This window comes from Lycorma delicatula, chromosome 9, assembly GCF_047948215.1.
Source record: "Lycorma delicatula isolate Av1 chromosome 9, ASM4794821v1, whole genome shotgun sequence".
NCBI lineage: Eukaryota > Metazoa > Arthropoda > Insecta > Hemiptera > Fulgoridae > Lycorma > Lycorma delicatula.
Window position 1 is genome coordinate 63939405 of NC_134463.1, and position 20760 is coordinate 63960164.

Here is a 20760-nt window from a genome sequence, read left to right on the forward strand (position 1 = left end):
CTCTAAAGAAGAGATATTTAAATATATTACATAATTATATTTAGTATATAATTTAGTTGTCAAGAAAGTCTGAATTTTTTGTTCCTTAATCTTCTTGATACTATTTCCAGTCGTTTTCTATGGCTTAAGAGATACACTTTTATTACTTTCTCATCTAGATAGCGCTATAATAGATCAATAACTCTATAAGGGAAAGTTATGTAATCAGTCCAGTTTCGACATTTATCACTGGATCTTGACGTTTTGAAATCTAAGGAACCCAAAAAACCAGATGGAAATTTTCCGGATGTTAATATTCGAATGTACACGTGTTCGGTGTTGGCATCTAAATTCCCTTATATTTCCAAAACTACTGGACCGATTTTGACGAAATTTAATTATACGGAAATTAAGCATCAGGTAGTTACTTTTTTCGGATTTGAATACTAGATTGTGGATACCGGTGTTCTTTGGTGATTGGGTTTCAATTAACTACACGTCTCAGAAATGATCGGTTTCAGTTTGTCATATAACTTTCTACTTATGGGGCATTGATGCCATTAAATTTTCAAGTAATAGATCTAGAGAGTTAGGCTGTAGAACAAGATCAATCTCAGTATCTCGAGATTTCGAATAATTAAGGTCATACTTCTCTTAGGCACATTTGTTAACTATTAAAAAATAATAATATTTGCAGAAAAATGTTTTTGCAAAATCGCATCCTCACCCCAAAAATGCTACTGTAATCGCCTGCTTTGTTTTGATGTTATAGATGAGCGGTAGAATTAAATAAATTAATAATATTTAAAGTGTAAAAGAGTAACTCTGTCTGTCTGGGTTTCGAACACGATTGCCCGGTTAATTCGGTATCAGGTGCGTTAAGGCTTGCGGCTACATCGGTCTGCCGACCGTACAAGCGAAATTTTTTCTATGTCAGTTGTGAAATTACATTAGCTTAGTTAGTGCCGACCGTCGTTGCTAGTACCGCTACACACGCGCGAATTAAATACAATATGTACGCGCGCTTTAGTTAGTATCATTGAATTAAATAAACAAAAAAGTATTATATTTAAATAAAATGATAAATATTTTAGATAAATATTTTTAATTAAGTTGTGTCTATGCCGTGCGTCAGAAACAACAGTATTGTCAGCTTTTTATTTATTTAATATAACAATTTTATAAATAAACTAGATTAAATCAAACCCAGGTTTAGTGATAAACAAGTCGTCGTATATCAGCTGATTTCGAAGTCGAAGTTCTCAGAATCATATCCTAATAAAGGTAGTTACTTTTATTCGTATTTGAATACTAGATAGTGGATACCGGTGTTCTTTGGTGGTTGGGTTTCAATTAACCACATGTCTCAGGAATGATCGGCCTCAGTTTGTCAAGACTACCAGTAGTTACATTACACTGATAAGTCGCTAATGAATTAAATTGTTGATGCGACTATTAATTTTAGTACAAAATTTGAAATTTAAAAATATTTAAGTTGTTCATTTAAATCACATTTTTATATATGTCAATCTTATATTTAATAATTTCTAACTTTGTCATTATAAATAATTTTTTACTTCCTTGTGCAAAGTAAAGGAAGTATTGAAGTATTGTGATCATGAAAAAATTTGATTTCCATATATCAACGGAAATATCCATTTTGACCATCTCTGAATCCATTTTTACAAGTTATAGCGTGACGTCTATGCGTACGTATGTATCTCGCATAACTCAAAAACGATTAGCCTTAGGATGTTGAAATTTTGGATTTAGGACTGTTGTTATATCTAGTGGTGCACCTCCCCTTTTGATTGCAATCGATTGAACCAAAAGTGTCAAAAAAAGCCCTAATATTCCAAAAAATTGAATTTCGGACTTTTTTTTAACTGCAGTAATAAGCCCTCATTGAGAACTTTTCAACGGTATGTCATAAGCAGTACTTATTTTCATTGGTTCGGAATTTGTAGCCAAATAAGGTTTTAATTAATGAAATATTTGAATCTTACGGGAAGGCACATAGGTTCGAATCAGTTTTTATATCTTTTTTTAACTTTTTTAAAATTTAATTTTATTAATTTAATAAATTTATTTATTTAGGTTAATTTTTAACCTCTCATTGCAAACAAATTTTTACGATGAATAATAATTCAATAAGAACGTAAGAAAGAAGCACATAAGAACATAAGAAAGAAGCCGTAATAAGAAAGGGAGTCCGAGAAGGATGTTCCCTATCCCGTTACTTTTTAATCTTTACGTGGAACTAGCAGTTAATGATGTTAAAGAACAATTTAGATTCGGAGTAACAGTACAAGGTGAAAAGATAAAGATGCTACGATTTTCTGATGATATAGTAATTCTAGCCGAGTGTAAAAAAGATTTTTAGAAGAAACAATTAGCGGCATGGATGAAGTCCTACGCAAGAACTACCGCATGAAAATAAACAAGAACAAAACGAAAGTAATGAAATGCAGTAGAAATAACAAAGATGGACCACTGAATGTGAAAATAGAAGGAGAAAAGATTATGGAGGTAGAAGAATTTTGTTATTTTAAAGTAGAATGACTAAAGATGGACGAAGCAGGATCGATATAAAATGCCGAATAGCACAGACGAAACGAGCCTTCTGTCAGAAATATAATTTGTTTATATCAAAAATTAATTTAAATGTCAGGAAAAGATTTTTGAAAGTATGTGTTTGGAGTGTCGCTTTATATGGAAGTGAAACTTGGACGATCGGAGTATCTGAGAAGAAAAGATTAGAAGCTTTTGAAATGTGGTGCTATAGGAGAATGTTATAAATCAGATGGGTGGATAAAGTTACAAATTTAGAGGTGTTGGGACAAATAGATGAAGAAAGAAGCATTTGGAAAAATATAGCTAAAAGAAGAGACAGACTTATATGTCACATATTAAGGCATCCTTGAATAGTCGCTTTAACATCGGAGGGACGAGTAGTAGGAAAAAAATTTTGTAAGTAGGCCACGTTTGGAATATGTAAAACAAATTGTTCGGGATGTAGAATGTAGGGGGTATACCGAAATGAAACGAATATCACTAGATAGGGAATCTTGGAGAGCTGCATCAAACCAGTAAAATGATTGAAGACAAAAAAAAAAGAAAACGTATTCGAAGTTTGCAATGAAATAAAATGTTATGTATTTTAGAGAAAAATTATCGAATTGATTGTAAAATATTTTAATTGTTAGGTTATATTCCCATTAATTTATCCTTAAATCCCTTTATATCCTTTTAAATTCTTTAATTTATCTTTTAATTTTCCATTGCTTATTACAATAATTTCTTGTATGTTTCATTATTTCGTACTATGACTATGAAGTCATAGGTAATGTTATATCTTAATTAAGATAATGTTACTCGTATATCTTTATTATGCTTATGTTTTTTTCATTATTATTCTACAGTTTGTAACGCGTTTGCTAATTATAAAAATAATAAACAGTGTATGTATGTATATATATATATATACACTGTTTATTATTGTGTATATATATTTGTTATTGTGTTGTGTTATATATTATTGTGTACTGTTTATATATATATATATATATATATATATATATATATATATATATATATATATATATATATATATATATAGAGAGAGAGAGAGAGAGAGAGAGAGAGAGAGAGAGAGAGCGAGTGAGAGTGAATTGAGTGAGGGAGATATATATCTTATTTAAATACATTAAGCCTAAATCTCAGGAATGGTCGACCTGAGACTCAACAAGATTGCACTTCATTCACATCATCCTCTCTGAAAGAGAATACCTTACGGTGGTTCCGGAGGCTAAACAAAAAAGAAAAAACTACCGATTTAGGCTATGGTTTGCGACGACAAATTAACCATTTGTCGTTCAGTATGTTTAACAGCTGATTTTCGAAGTCGAAGGTTCTCATATTCAAATCCTAGTAAAATCTGGTTGCTTTTATATGGATTTGAATACTAGACAGAGAATATCGGTGTACTTTGGCGGTTGAGGTTCAATTAACCATACGTCTCAGGGTTGGTCGATTTGAGTGTGTACAAGAATACAGTCTCATTTACATGTCATTCATATCATCCCCATCTCATTGTTCAGGGGGGAGGGGGGTTTATTTATTATTTAATAGTTGAACAGATTGCAACGTTCATTAAGAAAATAATATAGAGAAAGAGAGAAAACTTTGTTCTTTGTTCTTTAATATGGTTATTTCTACCTACTTGAGATTTTGTAAATGCAAATATAGCTTTTATTTCTATTATTTAAAATATGTTGAATGAACATAGAATTATTATTATTTTACATAAGAACCGGTTTTTCTTTCATAATTTTACAGGAAATTATATATCGTTTTTGCCTTTTTTTTTTTAATAAAGAATTTCGTTCAGATTTATTCACGGTCAAAAATATGTATGAATAATTTAAATAAGATTAATTACTATGAATTAATAATAAGCATACAATTTTTATTACACAGATAATTAATTATTTCTTTCTTTTTTTTCATTAAATAAAAATGATTTACTCTAAGAATAATTATAACATTTACATGTAAGTTATAGTATAATTTAACAGTTACGTATGGTAATAATAATAATAATAATAATAATTTCTTTTTGGAAAGATTTTATTCAAAAATTTAAGTTATAAAATTCTTTCTCTTCTTTCTATAAAAGTAGTATAAGACAACACTCCAGGTGGCGACACACGCGAGGTATACGCTTCGCCAAGTGTGACGGTTCCAGAAGAAGAACACTGGATATTATCTTTTCTACGTATGCGTGTGTGTGTATGTATGTCTGTGTATCTAGGGAGGAAAAGATAGGAAGCAAGTCATTCTTATTCCAACTACCCTCAATTAGTGGCACGCGGCAACGACAGCGAGAGCACTATACCGTGGCTGCCGAACAACCGACACCTGCCTAGATAACCACAACACTCACTCAACAAACTACTTTAAGTTTTACCACAAACCATTCATGATGAAAATGATGATGACAATGAAGATCTTTATCAATACACCATCATCATCATCATTAAAATCATAATAATAAAAACTGTGGGTCTGTACGGAGTTACCCTTTTACAATTTATCCATTCTTATATAAGTCTATAATATTACAAAGTTATCATCGCTGATTAACATACAATCAAAATTGAATAGCTTCTTCAACGAAAAAAAAATACAACCATTCTTTTATAATCACTAACCATTAAATATATCAATCATTTTTTAACATTTTATTTATCTGATTGAGACAAAAATCCATTTTACTTCCAATACAAAAGCGGAAAAAAAATTTACTTATTTAAGCATACATTGGAAAGCTTGTGTATTAAAAAAACCCTTTCGGCACGCCCGAAAGCAGAGGTTCTATGGGGCTAAGTAGGAAATAAAAATGATTTCAAACATAAAGTTAAGAAAAATTTTTAATTTACTCAATACGACAATGGTTGCATGTAAATAAAGTTTCACGTGTTTAGCGTACGACAAGCCCCATCTTCTTACAATTCCAGCAATATTTTTGTCACCCCTTGCCGTAAGGGTTGGTCATATCAAAAATTGTTTCAGACAAAGATATTAGGTAATGTTTAAAAGTCTAACGACCACTTATTTGATTTGACCACTGTGTTAATTGATCTTAATATGATATATAGTAAAGATAAATAACAACCACAGTGCTTGATATTATTTTTTTACTATCCTATCATACTTAAGAGCATTTATATGTATGGCTGGCTGTCTGTCTGTCTGTGTGTGTGTGTGTGTGTGTGTGTGGGTGTGTGTGTGTGTGTACGTGCGTGTGTGTGTGTGTGTTGTGTGTGTGTGTGTGTGTGTATCCCCTTTAGCTTACCACCGGAATGTACCGATCACTAGCGGAAAATCCCCATTAATTAGTACATATATTATTATTATTATTATTATTATTATTATTATTATTATTATTATTATTATTATTATTTATACTTGTAATATATATTTATGTTTTAATCAATATACAGGCGAAATGCGTATTAATAACTAGCAGACCCGGCAATGCATCGCTATTGCTAGATTTGAGTATATATATAAATTAAATGAACACAATTGAAAGTTTGATAAAACATTAACAAAATGAACATTAGGGAACTTCACAAAATTTAATCTTTCCCTTTTCCTTTTTCCCCTTTCCCCATCTTCCTTTTCACATTTTCATTTTTACCATATTCCATTTTCCTCATTTCCTCTTTTATTCCTCCTTCCCCAATCTCTCTTTCCCTTATTTCCCTTTTCCCTTCCTCTTTCTCCCTTTTTCTCTTCCCCTTCTTCCCTTTCTTCCCTTTTTACCGTCTTTCCTTTTACCTTTTTCGATTTTTCAGTATTTCCCTTTACCTATCTTTCCCTTTCTTCCTTTTCCATGCGCGTAAATCGGTCAAGTAGTTTTTTAATTTATATCGGACACACATATCGAAAACATTAAAATGCAATCGTAAAATATATATATATAGTATAGCGTGTGTTTTTTTTGTCCATCAAATACCGCTTTAAAAAAAAAACATGTTTTTACCTGTCACAGGTGTCACATCTTAAATATATAAATAGTAGGTATATACAAACACACGCGTATTTGAATGCAACGTTGTGTCATAATTTCAAAGCAGTCAGTGAAGAACATTCGGAGAATTAAGATTTTGAACAAACGAACGTTTACATTTTTATTTGTACAGATACATTTTTTAATTTATGTGATCGTTTTTCGTCATAAAATAATGAACTATAACCTAAAAGCAGGCACCGGAATGTACCGATCACTAGTGGAAAATCCCGATTCGTTAGTACATGTCGCGTGGTGGTCAGATGTATACTTTTTAAATAATAAATAAGACCGGTCAAGTACGGTCAAAGTCCCGCGTGCTTTCGATTGAAAATAAATCGATTAACGAAGTAGGTTACTTGGTCGATTTCCTTTTTTTCTGTAGGGATCCCAATTTAATACAAAATATATTGTTTTTAACCTACAACGAATTCTACCGGATGAATTCAGTAAGATACGAAACATTATTAAGAATACTATTTAAAAATAAATAGTGATACATTTTGTTCATCACATCTTTTTCGTTCATATTTAATATGTTAATGGTTTGCAGAAAAACATTTGTTTAAAATAAATATGTTTAGGCATAGTGTTTTATGTAGAAAATAATGTATTATATTGTAATATTAAAGAAACTTCATGAAGCAGGAAAATGATCGAAAGAAAATTTAAGTTTGACAGAATGTTTTGATTTCATTTTTTTGCATACAGTTGAAAACAGAATTGTTCATAGAATTCCACGTAAATAAAGTCATAATTGCTCCTAAACAATCTTTTTTTACAAAAAAGAATGATTACTAATCTATAATCTATCTTCAGTTTATTGGTAATCAACTTAAATTACCAATAATTTACTAATTCTGAATGTTATATCTTGTTATTGGTAATAACCAATAACTAGTGTCCTGGGTTTGATATCTTGCAAGAATGTAACATCATACAAGTGTCTCACTTCATCCCAGAACTGTTACAATATGATTTAGGCTTTGAAACAAATGAAATATATATATGTTTATAAAACATATAAAAGGAGTTATAAACAAGGAATTACAATGGAGTGTAAAAGGAGTTATAAACATATTTTGTTTATAAAAGTTGATTTCTTTGAAATGCAAGATTAAGAACCCCATAGCAGTACAAAAAAAATTTCAATCGACAAAAAGTTTCTATTTATTGAAAAAGTGGTTTTTATGTTTTTCTTTTATATTCTTGATTATCCGGTTGTCCGGTTATACGGACATTATCTTATTCCGAGATTCAGTTATATCTACGAGACGGTGACCAATTTAAAAAATTTAAACGGCTTATTTTTTACCATATTGAGTACTAATGTTTGCATAAAAAAGATGTACTCTCAATAATTCAATTATCCGGTTATCCGTTATTTTACCGAAATTTACTTATATCTTCGAAACGGTACGACCAATTTAAAAAATTCAAACAGCGTATTTGATAGCAGTATAAGGGCTAACGTTAGAATTATGAAATATAAATAAGAAATCGAAATTAATAATTAAAGTACCGGAAAAACAAATAGTAAAAATATTTTAATTACAGTAATTTTTTGTAATACACAGTTAATGTGAGGTACGCAAAAATGATCGTCTCTTAAAAAAAATTTTTAAGACTATAGAAAAAAAACGCATATCTCGCTGTACCTCATAGGTTGTATGGAAAACAGTTACAATTATTTTGTAAAATTTTAGTGAAATTTGTATTTAAAGTTACGTATTTTTACACGATTACGATAAATAAATCAGTTTTCGAAAACTGAATTTCCTTTTACGCCGCAAAGAGCAGAGCGAATCGATGCCTGGCTGTGGAGCCCGGCGAAGCCGAGCTGAGCAGCTAGTGTATATATATATATATATATATATATATATATATATATATATATATATATGCACATAGGAATATTTTTTATCGTTAAAAAAATTACGACTAAATCGATGTAGAGTACTTTTGAAGTGAATTAATAATAATAATATACATATATATATATATATGTGTGTGTGTGTGTGTGTGTGTGTGTGTGTGTGTTAATGACAAGCTTTTTCAGTTGGTCAATAGTGTTCTGTTACAGTAATACGATTCATATCCAAGATAGATCGTAGATGCAAGTCCATCGTTAAGTTGCTTAACGAATAAGATCAAGATAAGATTTTTACTATCGAATAAAATATATTTTTCCCCCTCTAATGTATCACATAAATTTATGTTTGTGAGTGGAAATATAAATTTTATAACGTACGAAAAATATCGTACTTAACCGGGATCTTCTGGATGAAAAGTTGAGACGCTACCACTTCCTTTACAGAGGTCAAAGTTTATTAAAATATTAAAATTAGAGCAGTGTAAGCAGTTTTAATGAAATAAAAGTACAGTGTTGCCACGAAGTAGTATTTTTTTTATTTCAGATTTCACAACTCTTTTAATTAGATAAACAAAATGTACAGTACGATATTCACGCTGCACGGTCTAATTAGTATGTATTTTACAACCATGTAAGTTTAATTTTAAAACATGATAGTAATCTTTAGTTTCACTAACTTAATAAAAACCTTATAAATCTACGGAGGAAAACGGTGTATTTGTGGTTACTTCACCAATATTTTTGTAGAAAATAAAAATAAATACTTAACTAAATCTAATTTGAGATTCGTATCAGAAACAGAAACTAAACAATTACGAATACAATATCAGGAATTATCTCAAATTTAATCGCAAACAAATAGATATAAATAAATAAAGTACTGGGTATCGTGTAGGAAACTTATAAACGCTGTAACGAGACACCACAAACTAATTTTTTATGGTATATTACATTCGGTCGCACGGTGGGAATATGTGGTGAAATTGAATTTATGTTTTGAGGTACGAAGGATAAGAAAATACCATTCACTTAAAATGTAACTTCCATATATGTGGAAAATATTGTAAAATATTAAAATATTTGTGGCTCGAAAATTTCCAAAACTGCCAAATCAATTTCATTGAAATTTAGATATTCTACATTAGTGTACCTGAAGTTGTGCATGTGAAAATTTGATGAAGATTGGTTGAGCCGTCCTTCAATTAGGCTGAATTTATAGTTGACAATAGATAATATAATCTCAGTTTGAGGTTATGCCAATTTTGTATTTATGTACTTTTATTGGTTAGAAGCTTTTGAAATGTGGTGCTATAGGAGAATGGGTGGATAAAGTGACAAATGAAGAGGTATTGCGGCAAATAGATGAAGAAAGAAGCATTTGGAAAAATATAGTTAAAAGAAGAGACAGACTTGTAGGCCACATACTAAGGCATCCTGGAATAGTCGTTTTAATAGTGGAAGGACAGGTAGAAGGGAAAAATTGTGTAGGCAGGCCACGTTTGGAATATGTAAAACAAATTGTTAGGGATGTAGGGTGTAGAGGGTATACTGAAATGAAACGACTAGCACTAGATAGGGAATCTTGGAGAGCTGCATCAAACCAGTCAAATGACTGAAGACAAAAAAAAAGTACTTTTATTATGCACTTACGCAGTGAGTCGCAATGGTTAGTAAGTTTAAATTTGATGCTTATGATAGGGTCTACTCGTTATTTTTAATTTCATCAAATTACGGTTTTAATAATTCAATTTTCTTATAAACAGAAAATATATTTTGATATTAAGTAAAACAAAAAATTATATCTTTTCTAGTTTTCTTATTTCTGTTTTGTATATTTCTTGGGTAAAAAATAATACAATATAAACTAATGAAAAGTCAGTTTTCTTGCGCAAGAACATTTTTATAATTGCATTATAATTTTGACAACTTGTATGTTATCATGAAAACTATTTACAAAATCAACGACCGTGATTTTTTTTTTCATCAGTGCCAAAATAACCCTCGTTAGTCTAACCATCAATACAAATCAATTTAAATAATACAATAGAATTAATTTAATTACTCATAAAACAGCCACAGCAGGTTGACGTTTAATAATAGTTAGTAAGTTGAATGATAAGCCCGATGAATTTTGTAGTGTGAAAAGACCGGTACTCGAACCTGAAATCTTTGGATAAATACAGCCATTCTGATATGGAAAGTCGCAATAATAGAATTATTAATTTTTTATTTTAACTGTAAATTTGGATTCGATATTAAGAAATCTCGAGCTAAGTCACCAAACACCAATTATTTTTGATATACTTGTAACATTTTTTTCGATTTGGCCAATATGGATCCGATACAAATTTTATTTCGCCTTATTCGGTTATTTTCTCTTACTTACAATGTTCCTTCGTCATTTTATTCTGTCGTTCTTTCATTTTTACTGTTACTGGATCATAATTCGTGTTTTTTTTTGCTTGGAATCCTTTGGAACATTTTGGACATTTTTCCTAAATATTTTTCTATACTGTTTTTATCTTTCTTTAGAGACTTGTTTTTCTTTAAAGTATTTTCTCACGTCTGAGATCAAATTTAATGCAGTTTTTCCGTTTTTAAAGAGTTGGAATATTTTTTTTGGAAATTAATATTTCCTTTCTTATCGAATCGAAAATTTTTTCAGTATATTTCGGAATTATTTTTTTCTATTCTTTTTTTACTCTGTTAACATGCTTCTCTATAACTCTCATAATATGTTTCTGAATACATAAGTGTACATACTATTCATTGTTTTTCATTGTTAAAGATAGAAAATAATTTAATATTCTTTAAAAAGTATTATAATTTATGTAATTATGGTTAAAATTAGAAGTGATTTAAAAAAAAAGTGTGCATCACTTCAGCAGTGTTGTAAAAATTGAAGTTATAATCAAAATTTATTATTTTGCAAGATTAAATGTAATTTTTTTATCTTATTTGTTAACTTTTATTCTATTCTAGAATTTATCTTAATTTTTATGACTAATGTGTAGTGGATATACATTAATTTGTTACCCTGACTCCATTTCTAGACTCCACAGCAGCAGCATTTAGGATTAATCATTCTTCTTCATAAAGACTTTCAGGCTTAATATCTAATTTTTTTCGTTTATGGAAAAGCATTTTTTGTTGACATCTCTTTAATTATTATGCATACCTTCTCAATTTCCCTTTTTTGTTTAAATTTTTTTTCTTTAAAATTCTTCAAAATACATTTTTCAAAACTTCTGAATTTTTTCAAAGTTTGAGTTTAAAGAATTTTTATATTTGTCATAAATTTAGTTTTGTTACTAGTATACTTTTATTGGTGATGATGATAATGGAAATAATAATAATAATAAGTTAATACAATTATTATGGTCTATCTCCCCTGCTTTTCAAACTCATCCTGTTCAAAACACTAAAGACCTTCGGGGAAAAGAATGAAAAAACAATAAGGAATAGCTACAAAAAAGCTGAGCCTAAGTCAGATGTCTGGCCTTTGCGGATGACGTGGCTTTGCTAACAGTAACATAGTAAAAATTGATTCAACAGGCAGAGGATCTAAAATAGATGGTTGAGAGCGCAGGCTTACAAGTATATTTTGAAAAATCAAAAATAATGCCCAACATAAAAAAACTATCCCAAAAAGAAAACTACCACAAAAAACGGAAATCTTAAAGTGGTGTCTAGTTTTAAATATCTAGGGAAAACAATAAAATAAAACACAACAGTAACGAATAGAATGACCAATACAAGGGAAAAGAAACAAATTGAATCAATTACGTATTCTGAGCAAAGATATCTACAATAAAAAGAACTTGTCAAAAAGGGCCAAACTCAGAGATTACGCCACATTGGTGAAACTAATAGTACTATTCGGAAATGGAACGGTACAATTTAACTACATGGAGGTGTTATAGAAAATAGAAAGAACACTGAGAACTATCCTAGGCCCCAAGAAGGCAACAGATACAGATTGAAATCCAACCAAAAACAGTGAGTAGAAATAGAGGATATGAAAAAAAACGATAAGAAGAAGGAGATTGAAACAGAGAATGGATGAATAGACACTAAATATTCAAATATCAATTAAACTCTGAAAGCAAAAGAGCAACGATAGGTGTCTAATGAAGAATAAATTACAGACTTAGGGATTCAAGAACAGGAAATTAAGATAAAAATTATTCGAACAAAAAATACATGAAGTTAAGATTGAGACAGTGAGGAAGGAAAAGAATCAACCAAAGTGAAATGCTTGGAAGACAGAAAAACCAAACATGCGGAAAGGATGAAAGGAAATTGGGGAATAAAAAGAAACCAGAAGATATGATATTTACGTGGTCCACAATAGGTCTAACCACAAAACAGAAATAAATAAAATAATAATAATAATTGATTCAAAGAATATTATAAAAAAATAAATGAAGTTGAAGTATCGAATATTTAATTGATTTAATAAGTTAAAGCAAAATCCCAAATTCAAATAACATCAAAAAAGTAAAAATAAAAACATTTTGCTTGATAATATGAATGAAAGAAAAAACTGGAATAAATTACACTGATGAAATACATCTCAGACTGTAACAATTTACTATTATGTAAATATAAGTAAAATGATGAACAAAATGTAAATAGATAATAAAACAAAGATAAATTGATAAACATATATCAAACTACGTGTAGTGATAAAGATAGAAAGAAAGTGTAAAATAAGTTGTTAGCGTCGCGGCGCCTTTACGTCATCAGGCGCGTCGAGTCGTTTGCTATAAGATGTTCTATTCCTGATGTTAAATAATTATTTAACTAAAAAAAGTAATATCTACATGAGTTTATAAATAAACACACAAACAATCAAAGATAAAATTATTATACTAAAATAATTACTAAGAGTATATATAATACAAAGAATATTATTGTTATTATTACTTATCTTAATTAATTATATTTATGAAAAATGTGAAAGTTACAAAATAACATTCATTTAAATTAAAAAAATAATTTTAAAAACAAAAGTTAAGAGAAAAGATTAAATAATTACTTTTACATGCTATCCAAGTATTAATTTTTGGAAAAAAGGGAGAGTTATGAGAAAGATAATTGAAAGAGAGAAATACGGAAAGAGAGAGAGTATTTATTACACAAGACGTGGTCATCTCATATCAAGTCAATGTCGCTATGTTTCTTAATGAGCTATTTCCCTTACCAAAGCAGCCAACGATGTAGATAAATATAATAGATACTGACAGGGGTATGTGCGCAGGCGTTGTATACAATTGTACAAACTGCAAGTTTCCTGTTTTACAATTTACAATTATTGTCAACAGAACACAACACCACAGAAGAACAATGGTGAACAGCCACCGCGATTCCGTTTCCGCCTCGACCAATTACACTCCACTGACTACATCGATAATAAGCCTGAATGCACATAGTTTTCCATACTTCGTAAAACATACAGTGCTTTACCTTGTAATATAATTCATTTAAAAAAAAAAAAAATTATTTAACGTTAACTAGCCGTAATATTAATATTTCGTACGAGGTTTAGTGAATAATTCTATTAATTTGGAACAACTAAAAGAGAAACTACGTACATAAGCGTAATATAAAGTCGTTACGAAAAAAAATTCTCTTTTCAAGAGATTTTCAGAATTATCTAATAATAGTAATAATCTATTCACCGTAAAATTAAATACATAAATAATGTCCGTTTTTCTCTTGTTTTTGTGGCAGTGAAATTTCAACGTTCCAAAGCCTCATTAGTATACTACATATATAATAAGTAATCTTAAAAGTATTGAGTATTTTGCGCATGTGATAGCATTAGCGCATTCTGGCGAAAATCGAAGAAGACAGGCATGTAAGCATTCATGACATTGCCAATGATCTAAACATACCACCAAACAGTGTTAAACCATTTGGAGAAATCTGGCTAAAAAGAAGCTTGAAGATTGGGTGCCACATGATCTAACTCAAAAAATTTACTCGCTCGAATCTCTACTGAAACGTAAGGGAAATCGAGCCATTTTTGAAGCGGTTGATGACAAGCGATGAAAAATGAATAACTCTACGAGAACATGTGGGAAAAAGATCGTGTTCGAAGCGAGGAGAACACGCACACATACAATGCATTTCTACAGTCTGTGGAAAAGCCAACGCTGACGCCCAGGAAGATTATGCTGTAGGTTTGGTGGGATTGGAAGGGTAACGTGCTTCTTGAGCTGCTGCCGCCAGGCTGAACGATAGACCTATACCGTCGAAAATTAGCGCAATTGTACCTAAAAATTCAAATAAAATGACCTGAACTGGTCAACAGAAAGGGTTTCATATACCACGCTAACAACACCAGTTCGCATACATCTTTAAAGATCCGTCAGAAATTAAGAGGAGGTTTTAACACATCCATCGTATAGCCCGGATCTGACACCGTCACATTATCATTTATTACGGTCTCTGCAGAACTCCCTGAATGGTCAATTTTTTGATCAGAAACAACAGAAATTCTATAGCGACGGGATTATGGGGTAGCCAAAAAGATGGCAGAAGGTCATTAAAAAAATGCTGCATAAGTGGTTTCATAATGTTAATTTCCAATTACAATAAATTTATTCTCAATTTTGGTCTCCAAAGGCTCAATACTTTTTAGACAAATTAATAGTAGATTATTCAGGAATAACGGAAGACAAAAAATTGTCCGAGTGTACAAATGATGTGAATTGATTTATCTTTATTTATTTAAATCCTTGGTGTGCTAAGTCAATCTTCAAGTCAGTTGAAACAGACTTGAGCAGACTGAGAAGCGGCTTCAGGCGATGAAGCAGTTAAATGAATTGATGTATTGCCGGCGTAGATGGCAGTTCTTATGAAATATACAGTTGGTAATTAAAATGTTAATACATTATACAGAACTGGAGAAAAGATTGCTCCATATGATACCCTAATTTCGTAGGGTCAGGTAGTGGCTGACCTTAACGGACTCGAAAGTTGCTAATTTAAAAATTAAATCTCACATTTATAACAGAAACATCTGACAATTAAAAATGTTTTCAGAAAAGTACACTGGACAAAAACTGTTAGGTAAAAAGTGTTACAGAGCACTTTTTTAACGATGTTGGTTAAGATAATCCAGATAAAGATGACAGGAGAAGTGCAGGATTGAGTAATTCCTCCTGAATATCCCTGGGAATTGTTTTCATATCAAATGAAGTCCAGACCTTAAGGTAGAGTAACCAGAAAAAACTTAGGTTTCAACTGTATGCTTGAGAAAGTACAATTAAAATTGTATCAAGTAAGCAGAGATTAATTTTATTAAAAAACTGAGTTGTGCATAAACTATGTAGTAAAGACTTCTTATTTCTCATCATCACAGTGATAACCATATATTTCTTATATTGGATGTAAATGTATCACGCAATAAGGAAAAAACGTTCCTTCTAGAGAGAAAAAGAACTTTAAATAAGTTGCTCAATTAAGCATTTTGTTATCATCTTAGGATTTATTTATTATTTATTTTCTTATTTAAATAATGAATACTTTAAAAGAGTTGAACAATGATCATAAAATAATTTTAAGTCATATGGTGGAAAAATAAATAAATAAATTTATATATATATATATTTGTGTGTGTGTGTGAAAAAAAATACGCATTACTAAGTAAACAAATAGAAGTTCCAAGTCTTATTTCCAAAAAGTGGTCAATACTTTTGAAAAAAAAAAAAATAGGTAATTCTTCCAAAATTATAACATTCCTTGAAGCGAAGTTTCTTAACACAGGTTTGGGATGGGGAGTCAATAGGAAAAAACGAGCGTCACGAAAAAGCGTCACGCGCTAGTTACATTTACTGGTAGTAATTATATATCGATATTAACACGCGTGTTCGGTAAGCACTTCTTTCTCTCTCACCCTCCCTCCATCTCTCTCACTCTTTTACACGCCTTATGGGGTTTATGCGCGTTTTCTCTTTTTTATTTGTATATTTCATGGTTTGTTCATAATTCTTATTAATAAAAAATTTCATCATTTTTGTATATTGCGTATACGTTATTTTTCACCATTAATAATTCATATAATATTGCGTAAGAAGCTTCGTTTCCGTAGTGTGTCCACGCGCCGGCGCACTCGTTTTATTTTTTTTTATTGTATCTATAAAATTATAGTTATTATAATTTTTTATAATTAACAGATGCTTCTTTTTTTTACAGATGATTAATTCATGATAAAAACTAAAAGCTATTACATGGAAACATGAATACAGAAATTTTGTGACCTGTATAAAATGCCGTGCCTGACCACTATTCAAACCCGGAATCTTCTAAATGAAAAGTACATTCATTTTACTTCAAATGATAAAAAAATACAAAAAAACCATAAAAATTGTATTATATTCGTTATTATTAACTGCTAATTTTAAGTACTTAATTTTTTCTGTCACATAAAAATTTTTGTTTGTGGTTTTAAATAGTTTTTTTTTTAACATTATTACATTGTAATTTGGAAAAACCTAAAATATATTTTTTACAGCTTATATATTATTATATTATATAAAGAAAACCCTTTCTTCTAAAACAATTTGATACAGAAAATTTTACACTTTTCTATCTGATATTTAATAACTATTAAAAAAAAAAATGGATCACTAAGTTCCGCTGTACCCATAATTTTTTCCATTCATTTGAAATTCAATATTAATATATTTCTAAAATTTAAATATCCTTTTACGTAACCTTGACTACGTACTGATACCATACGCAATGAGAAATCTTTAAAATACTGCAATATCAGTTTTGATTTTAAATAACTAATTTAAAAAACGGATTTACTATAATATAAATGTATTTGAATGAATGAATGAATAAATTTACAACGATAAAAGAAAACTATTTGATGAATAAAATATAAAAAAAAATCGTATTGTTATTTAATTGACGTCATTATATAAATGTTTTATTTTAATTTAATTCATATAGTACATACATATTACTACATTTTAAACATTAAATCATTGTTTTAAAAACAATTTAAATTGTAAATAAAAGTAAAAAATAAAAATAGAACGTAATGAATAAAAGAAGTCACGGTTTAAAATCTGTGTATACGTACTTGAAATAAAATTATATCACAGTTGCACTTAATTAATTGCACTTGGCTGCATTATTTACATTTGACCCAACCGACAATAGTAAATTACATAATTATTTTGTGCGGCTATTCTCTGTTGCAATTCTAATTTAAAGCCATCCGGTGAATGATACAGGAAATTATGCGCGTCATATATAAACATATATATATATATACACACACGACTATATAACTTATGTACACACAACCATATGTTTCATATATATATTTCATTAAAAGGCATAACTGAATTCATTCATAAATAAATTTACACTACGCTATTACGTACATAAATTATAAATTAAATTTTATGATAATTATAAATTACAAACACAAACGAATTTGATGGGTTTCACGGAAATTAACATCCGTTGATTCATGTATTATTTTTTTTTACTTTTATATAACTATATGCATAATTTATAATATCTGATTACGTTTATTTATTACGGGTAATAATATGTATATTTTTTATTATATAAAATATATACATTAAGTAATTAGTTATTTTATATTAAACTTTTTTTTAGTCATAACTTATTGTGATAAATAATAAAATTTATGAATGTAAGCAATTAATTAAAAAATTATGTACGACAAGGTTTGTAATTAATTATCTACTTCTAAATAAGGCTACGTGAAGAAAACAAAGCAAAAGATAGATACGAGAATGTTTGTACGAAAAAAACTTTACTCATTTTATATTTTGATTTACGAAAAGTGAAGATGTTTTTTTGAAAGAATTTCCTGAATATTCAGAATTTACAATTAAAAATAACGTTTTGAAGAGTAAATATGAAAATTAAAAATATTATAACTTTGTAGGTGATTTTGTTACATTTATTTGGGCGTAAACAACATGACGCAAAGTTGAAAGAGTTTCTTTGAAAAAACAACATAGTAGCTATCAAAATGGTAGTTCTTGAGGCATTACTAACGTAACAAACGTTTTACTTCCAAAATTTGAATCGAGTATAACTTAAGAAATGAAAATTAAGTCATGGAATTATATGAATGATTTTTATGCTGAAAGCCATTTCCAGAGAAAATTTAAGAAAAAAATTATGTAACAGGACCACATGGAAATATAAAATCGATTTTTCCAAATAATTAGCAAAGCCCACCTGGTTTCATGGTTAACTCGTCATCGAAATCAGCTGATTTCGAAGTTGAGAGTTCTAAAGTTTAAAGTTTAGGAAAGACTACTTTTATACGGATTTGAATACTAGATAGTGGATACCGATGTTCTTTGGTGGTTGGGTTTCAATTAATCACACATCTCAGGAATGTCGAACTGAGACTGTACAAGACTAAATTTCATTCACATTCATACATATCATCCTCATCCATTCTCTGAAGTAATATTTTACGGTGGTTCCGGAGGCTATACGGAAAAAAGAGAAATGATAAGTAGAGTTGAAGAGTAAACATGAAAGGTTTTCAAATGATTTATGTTCAAAAGATTGAATACAAAAAAACATGTGCGGTTTTACCACCTTTTCAGTTCTCAATATTACTATTAAAAAAGGCAGAAAAGTAAAGAGTGCAAATTGAAAAATTCGAGTGTTCTTTATAGAATAGATCATATGTGCAAAGTACATTTAAAAAAAAAAAAACGAACAAACAGAATCCCACTTTACAAATTCTGCAGAATAAAAATTTAAAAAAACAGCCTACTTTTAAAAATTAGGCCACTGATCTCTGAACTATGAAGATTAAAAAAATTATAGTTTATGTGATTATTTCATATTATAAGAGAATAATCACCTACCAATCAAAAGCAACAATTAAAAAAAAAACAAAAATCTTACGAAAATATAAGATAGGTTAAATGATGAAATAAAAAAACTGATACATCCTTTCCAGGTTTGAATTTAAGATAGATTGATCCAAATACTGCATGTTAATCATTAAATCCAATTGATTGTATAAGTTTAATGACTATGTATTCTCTATTTTTATTAATAACAGGAAAGAGAATCCTTAATTAAAATTGTTTAAAAAATTCCACTGAAATTATTTTAATTCTATTTGATCTTTATTCATTATTCTGTAAATTTTTCTTTCAAATGTATCACTAGTGAAACGAAATCTCAAAACACTGTTTTCACAAAAAAAAGGAACTCTTGTTTGAAATTTCAAAACCTTTCTGTTAATAAATACTTAGTATTGTAATATTACAATTTAATTTTCATTTATTGAAATATTTGTATATTTCAAAATGTATTTTATCGAAATAAAAAATGTAGTTTCATCGAACCAATAAAAAAAAATGTTTATTTTTCAATGTTGTCATAAGGTGGAAGATAAATATAATTTCCATCGAAAATAAAAAAAAATTGACATCAGCCTGTCATTCGGCTAAAGCCGCGTTTCGGGAAAGTCCTACAACTGTGAATTGTTTCTGATGGGCGGTTTATACACACAATTTAATTTACAATATTTCTAATTTTATTTAAATGTAATAATCTGTTTTATTTATTTCAATGATTCTAACTAAAAGCGCGCGCTAACGGTATTTAATTCGCGCGGATGTGGTGGTACTAGGGCGACGGTCGGCACTAACTAAACTAATTTCACAATTTCGCTTGAATGGACGGCAGACTGATTTAGCCGCGGGGCTTAACGCACCAGGTACCTTTTCAACCGGGCGATCGAATTCGAGATCCAGCCAGACCGCGTTACGTTTTTACACTTTAAATATTATTCGTTTATTTAATTCTACATCTCACCTGTAACGTCACAAAATAGTAGTCGACTATAACAGCATTTTTTTGCGGCAGGGGTGCGATTTTGTAAAAGTTTTTTTGCAAATATTGTTATTTTTTAATTGTAAACAAATGTGCCTAAGAAAAATATGACCTTAATTAGGAGAGATACTAAGGGTGACCTTGCTCTACAGCCTCACCTCCTTGACCTTCTAAATTTAATGCCATCAACTCCCCATACATAAAAGTAATATGACCAAGTTTGGTCAAAATTGATCCAGTTGTTCTGAAGATGTAAGGTGATTTAGAGTACGACACTGAACACATACACACACGTCCATACGAACATCCGGAAAATCTTCTCCCGGTTTTCTGGTTTTTTAGGTTTCTTAGGTGTCAAAACGTCAAGATCTGGTAAAAACCGCGTATGCCCAAATTGGATCGATTACAATACTTTTCCTTCTAGAGCTATAGCTCTGCTATAGAGCAATCTAGACGGGAA

General features: G+C 29.6%; 1 protein-coding gene across 1 annotated transcript in view; it reads right to left on the minus strand.

Moving 5' to 3' along the window:
- LOC142329985 (protein rhomboid-like) overlaps nucleotides 1-17641 on the minus strand; it is a 295664-nt gene extending 278023 nt beyond the window's left edge. The window contains exon 1 of the mRNA XM_075374980.1: nucleotides 17533-17641. The gene's annotated coding sequence lies outside the window, so the exon portion shown is untranslated. The remainder of the gene's footprint in view (nucleotides 1-17532) is intronic.
- Nucleotides 17642-20760: the final 3119 nt, after the last annotated feature.